Here is a 6,867-nt window from a genome sequence, read left to right as displayed (position 1 = left end):
ACACAGTTTGTCTCAATCTGTCTCTCCAGTCATTCCCATCTGGAGTTCCTGATCAGGAAGTACAGATGCTTGCTTCAGTCTCTCGCTCAGCAACACTTGATGACATCTCTAAGTGGAACATCACTGAACTGGATACCTTGGCAGCTCTGATGAAACCTGAAGATGGAACATGGGAGACGGCACAGGTACAGCAGACCGTAGACATTACCAAAACTTTCATTTGACTGGAATTTGGTAACTTGAGTTTTTCTTCATGATACATTTAGAGCAAAGCAATCATCACCAAGAACCTGAATACCTCTGGAAATTCACTGGGCAGCAGTGAACTGAACATTATTGACTCCAACCTGTGCTCACTGGACATCAGCACATTAGAGACCATCACAGCAGACAGTATCAGGTTGGTGTCAGCGTGGATATAACCAACATATCCACTGTGGTCGTTAAAGTAAAACTGAATGCCTCTGTATCTGTTGTCAGAAATACAAAGCGTCTAAATGTGACATCATGTTCAACTGAGCAGAAGAGAGTCCTCTACGAGATCAGCAACACCTCCTTCAGCGTCCATCGTGATAATCCGATTAACTTTTTTAACCTGGTTAAAGGCTATGTAGGTGAGCATGCCTGGTAACTGCCTAACTGTACAACTAAGGACCCTTCAGTAAGGTAACCTTCCTATTTCTGGTCGGTAGGTGGAGCACCTCAAGCAGATATTGCAGCGTTATCAAGACAGAACATCAGCATGGATGTCGACACTTTCAGGAGTCTGGATATCAATGTGATAACTGTAAGTTTACATGTGAAACAAACGATACCAGAAAATTGTGTGAGAAGTTTCTGTGGATGGAAAGTCAGTTTAGTGGCCAAAGCTACAAAACAAATCTCAACCTAGTGCATTTACTTACAGTAACTGCGTGGTTCTCAAAATTAAAGATCCTCAAAGAAATCTTCCTGTGTTTGTTTTTTTCCGACACAGAATCTGACTGTGGCCAACGTCCAAGGTCTGATGGGTGAAAACCTACGAGATCTCAAGCTGTTTGAGAATGATACTGTGGTTCAGACCTGGGTGAACCTACAGCTACAGTCTGACCTGGACAAACTAGGTTTGAATCTAATCACCACTAGGGCAAACCCAACAGTACCAACCAGCACTGAGCCACAAGGTAAAACTATCACCTTTCTCTTTAAAAATGGTCCAGGTTGGAATCAACAACAGTGCGGGTGACGGTGTGTTTACATCTGAAATTCAGATGAACTACTGCCTAAAATGAAAAAATATTTGGCCATCAGCTGTGTGTTTTCTGTACTGAACAGTTTTCATTTGTAACTGTTGGAGCTTTGTGAGCTAAAAGATAAATTAGACATCTTACGGATCTTATGTGATTAAATAACAATTCTAATGAACCATCTTGTTTCATTTAAGTGTCTGCAGTAACGTGTTCATGGTGTGGTGCCAAAGGTCTTCTGTTGTAGTTTTACTGTTTACAGCCACTAGGGGGTGCCACTGTCTAACAAACTTAATTCTTTGTTTTAGGAAACACAAACAGTTCAAGTACAACCCCGGCCAGTACAGCAATATCATGTGAGCATACTTTACTTACATTAAATCCTTTCTAAATATTCAGCAGTAGAGTTTAAATCAGAAATGTTGTAAATGGACTGTGTTTGTTTGATTTACAGCTGCAACCACCAGTGGTGTCCTGGAGTTCACAAAATCACCAGTCTCTGTTCTCCTGACTGCTCTGCTCACAGCTGCTCTACAAATAATCCTACAACCAGCCTAATTATTGCACTGCTGCAATAACTCAGGCAATGCTTTCATACAGTCTACAGTTATTATCACTATTAGCTCTATTATTTACTCACATGTACAAAAAATACTTCATCTCACCTTTTCGATGTCTTTATTAGCATCATGAAACTAATCTATCTAAGAAGAATCATTTAAATCTTTACATAACTAGTTGATGGAAATTAGGGGAAAATTAAAAAGAACATTCATATAAAGTGCTAAATCATGATACAATTAATTGCATTGGTTTTTATCCTTCCAGATGTAATTCTTTTCTTCCTGTACTTTGTCCTGTACTTTAAACATTATCTAAATAAATAAATGCATATGAATAAACATGCTAAGAGTGTCTTTCTAATTGCAAACATCTTGCAAAACCTCAAGCATGCAACATCATTTCATCTTACATCAACTTCAACAATCGGATGATACGACAACAAGTTTCATGTGAAGCACCAATCTTAGCTGTGAACTCCAGAACATCGTAGAGGAATATTTTTATAAACCGTTTCAGAAGTATTTCTGTTTCATTCAGTTTTACTCTCCTCGAATCTGAAACAAACTTCAAGAAAACTGTAAAACTGCTGACACACTGAGTTCATTTAAATCACAATTGAAACCCCACCAGATTAGAAACCAGATTAGAAACAACTGGAACATTGCTATGTTGCCCATCTTTGCCTTCTGTACTAGGTAAGAGCCTTCTAGATTTGCTTGTGTAGCAATAAAGACCAATAAATGTTAACTTTTTTCAATAGCTCATCCTCAAATCCAACATATCCTCTAATACACATACGGTAACTTTCACTTAATTTCCCTGCAATACACATGATGATCAACTCACACAGGCTCACACATTCCTTTAAAATTAAGCAAAACAACCAAACCTTAAGTTAAATGTGAACCCTTAGTTTACTGACCTATCTTACCTTCATAAACTACACCTGGTGATATCCAACCTGGCAAATACACGCACAGTTTGAAACACCAGATTCCTTCATTTGAAAATCTTTATAAAATACAGAGAGAGCACAAGTCGATGCACCAAAACCCTTCAGTGCTATCAGAATATCCTACCTGTTTCACATTGGTAGGTCGCACGTTTATCTATGAAATTCCCTGATTAGAAAATTTTATTTTTGTATATGGTGATGCACTAAATTATTAATCAGAATATACTACCTTTTTTTAAAATACAAAGGTATTGCAGTTCATGTCTTAACGTTGTAATATCCTACCAATTTCTAAACATAAGTGTTTGTAAGAATGAAACCGTTTCAAACAGGTGAAACAAGTTTTTATTGAAATTAAATTAAGCGCAAAAATCTACAAATACAGATCCAAGCAAACTCTCTTTTGAACGTTAATACATTGTATGGCAGTCTTTATCAAAGCAAAGTCAAAATGTCTCCACCGAACTGCAGGGGTCACTGTGCACCTGAAATGATAGGATATACTTTTTAATATGCTAATATTCATATACTAACATTAAACCATAGACATGCACAGTTTCAATCATGTAATATCGCCATCAACATCTATTTAGCATGGTTTAATAAAAAAAGCATTATTAAACAAATATTTTACAGTATAGGGATAAAACAAGATATTGGTCCTGACTCATGTGATCAGTGCCGAGCGATGACTCTCTTGTTTATAGTATGCAATATGGTAACACCTAGGCCTGTCACAATAGCAAATTTTGCTGAGCGATTAATTGTCTCAAAAATTATTGCGATAAACGATAATATTGTTTGAAGACCTTTTTACACTGATTTAATGGAAATGACGTAATAATGCATGTGATTTCCTGCCAAAGATAGATGCACTTTATTTTCAAAATAATATTTAACACTGGAACTGATAAACAAAATAAACAAAACAACCAAAAATAAAATGGATTCTCAGTCTCCACTAACAAAAAATGTACTTGATAAAAACTAAACAACATAAAGCCAAAGTGGAAATAAATACTGCATTCAACCAAAAGAGTGCAGATTATGAAGTCTGTATATTATGTTGCCCTTCAGTAATAATTAGATTTAAATAGAGAAGATGGGCACATCGACTACCTGATGCAATAATTCACACTACATGATTTTTTGCTCCTATTTTTCCCCTTACAACAATCTTAGATCGTTGGTCTTTCTAAGATTGTGTGGTGTGTTACGGTAGATCGTTGTTGCCGCTCCGATCCAAATCAGGGTTTTTCCCCGACTGGGAGCTTTAACTACACCTGTTGAATGTGACAGGCAGCCAATCAGAAAGGCGGATTCTCCTCCAGCTTTCTGAGGGGAAATTACGGAGGGGAATCCCAAACAGCTGACACAGAGCAACCCGAAGTCCAGCGGACATTGGAGATGATATGTGGAAACAACATTAATGTTTATTCAACATGCAAAGAATATAGAAATGACAAGAGGAGGAGTTGGAGCGAAACTGCTACCGCAGTTGATAAACCTGGTAACTTTTCAGCTGTTCTTCGTTAACGTGACGTAAATAGGTTCTAATGATTTTCATTCAGTCAGGACTTTACGCTGACACTAGCCACATGCATTGCAGGTAGATTGTAGTAAAGCATTGATTAATGCCTGGTTTTAAAATTAGTTCACTGAACTTGTAGCCATTATTTTGTGCCCATTGTTGGACACCACAAGACAGGACCAAACCTGATGGAACCGTTATACCTAGGATTTCTGTCGGCTAATGTTTGGTCTGTCAGGTTTTGAAAATGGGCCGACAATCGGCCAACAGCTCTAAGATCGTGTAGTCTGCGCTGGGCTTTACACTAAGGAAATGAGGAAGGGAGGGTCAGTGGAGAGCACCGGAGTTGAGCCTTTTTTCATTCAGTCTCATTAGCTGAAAGAGAAAAAGGTCAGAAGAGACGATAAAGCCGATAATTAAAATGACTTCGATAGTTTTAATTTACCGTACGATTAATTGATTTATCGTTTATCGCGACAGTCCTAGTAACAACATAGCAGACGGCAAACTAAAGCCATTTATAAATGTATTTACAAGCCGCCTATCATGTAAACTTAAAACAAGAAGTAACAGAGCAGCTTAAGGAAAGCCAGTCATGACATAAATTAAGCTTACTGTAATTGAGAAGAAATCTGCTGAGTAAACAACCTGTGAGGTAACATCGATGCGAGCGTTGCCTCAAGATGGGACATATTGCTGGGTAGCGGAGATAGCCAGAACACCGGCAGCATAACGGCACAGATGCTGCTGGCCGTTGAGGGAAGCGGTAATGGCGGATCTCCGGTCTCCCCGCCGCCTGAGCCGCTCGCGATGCTGCACTGAGGGGGCCGACAGCTGCAGAGCGTTTCCGGGGAAGACTCAATCTACTGAGGATCTGCAGCTTTCCAGAACCAGGCTGCCAAGTATCGGTTACTTGACAGTAAGTGGCTTTTTCTGACAGCAGTCAGAGATTTTCCTTTGAAACATAATGTCAATGATGACATTATGTTTGAAATACATGTCATCATTGACAGGCTTTGTTCATGTGTGACCTGTTTGGGATTTAATTTGAGCGAGGCTGTGATGATTGCGATGACTGAATGTTGGTGTTCTTATCTTTGCTTGTGTCTAACTGTGAGGGTGAGAGGTTGTTTTCCGTTTTGAAACGGGTTAAATGAGTTTTGGACCAACATGTTAATTTCAGAAAATGATACTGATACTGTATTTTATTGATCAGGGTGCTTGAAATCCTTCAAAATGCTTCAAATTCATTTAGGTACATTCAAGGCTTGGAAAGTGCTTGATTTCTGTACAAAGTCCTTGAAAGTGATTGATATCCAAACTGCACAGTTTTTTTTTTAAAATAAAATCCAAATTATGGTTTGATTAAAAGCCTAAATGTGGAAACTTTTCTTGATTTATTTCAGATATATTACCAGTTATTTCCATTTCCCTAATGTCAGAAAACCTATCAAGAACATTTTCTGTGACTTTGTAATTGTGTTTAAGCATTTAATTTGAGCAGGAAAGTCATTTATTTTAAGATTTGTTTGTATTTGTTCAATGTAACCAATATGTATTATTCCTAATGGCTCAATGACTTATCTGTGACTGAAATAACGCTCAGCTTATAACTATTTGATAGTTATTGAAATTGGGGGATTGCTTTGCTAAAGTAGTGTTTTGTTCTCAGGTCAGTCAAGTGTGTAAGGTGTGTCTTAAAAACATTTGAAAACATAAAATGTTGTTATAGTATGTGTGTGGGATAGAATGGAAAATACCATTCAAATAAATTACTAATAATAATAATCAATGATATCATTGTTTTTTTTAAGTTCATTGGTATAGTTTTTATCTCGAAAGTGTGGCGCTGGAAAACTTACCTTGAAAATGTTTGAAAATGCTTGAATTTTACTTTGTGAAAAGTGAACGAACCCTGATTGTTTTTTTCTTGTGTATGAAAATGCAGTAAATTGTTTATTGTTGTGGAGAGAACACTGGCATCAAAAGGCATACATTGCACTAATGACTTAATAGCCCTGTTAAATTCTGGGGCAACAGGATGATTTCTGTTTAAAATGTTTCTTGATGGCTGACTTCCTCTGAAATGGCTCTATCAGTTCAATACATTTCTGTTGGGCTCTAGGGTTAGATAAACATCAAATGGTTTGGTTGTTCATTGTTCATAAAATGGAGGAAGTGTATTCCTCTACCAGATTGTTCTGATACTGACATGCATTTTGTTTTTCTAGCATCATATTTGACTGAGTGTCACTGACAGAAAGACATAGGAATGTGTTTGTAGTTCTATAAGTTTTTGGTCATTTGTATACCAAACTGAATCTAAAGTATAGAGCAGGGGTGTCAAACTCATATTTGTTTTGGGCCAAATCAAGATCATGTATGTTCTTAAAGGGCCAGTTGTGCCAGAATGTATTGATAAATCCTGTTCACAAATTGTTAAAATATCAATGAATTCTTAAAATTTCACATTATGGAACATCTCTCCAGTTCCTCCAGGATTTCATGATTCTTTTTGTGATTTTCCTGCAGTAAAAATTAAAGTGTTTGTGGTACTAATCTGGAAATATCTGCGCTTATTTATGACAGTA

At 37.3% G+C, this 6,867-nt stretch overlaps 1 long non-coding RNA gene across 1 annotated transcript; it reads right to left on the bottom strand.

Moving 5' to 3' along the window:
* Positions 1 to 1,370: 1,370 nt before the first annotated feature.
* Positions 1,371 to 1,793, bottom strand: LOC116708891 (uncharacterized). The gene is made up of 2 exons (XR_004336786.1): positions 1,679 to 1,793; positions 1,371 to 1,591 (listed from the first exon to the last, which is right to left on the bottom strand). It is a non-coding gene; the product is annotated as an uncharacterized LOC116708891 (long non-coding RNA).
* Positions 1,794 to 6,867: the final 5,074 nt, after the last annotated feature.

Source organism: Xiphophorus hellerii, chromosome 19, assembly GCF_003331165.1.
Source record: "Xiphophorus hellerii strain 12219 chromosome 19, Xiphophorus_hellerii-4.1, whole genome shotgun sequence".
Classification (NCBI taxonomy): Eukaryota; Metazoa; Chordata; class Actinopteri; order Cyprinodontiformes; family Poeciliidae; genus Xiphophorus; species Xiphophorus hellerii.
Note: the sequence above shows the minus strand (reverse complement) of the source record. Positions and strands in the feature narration are given on the sequence as shown.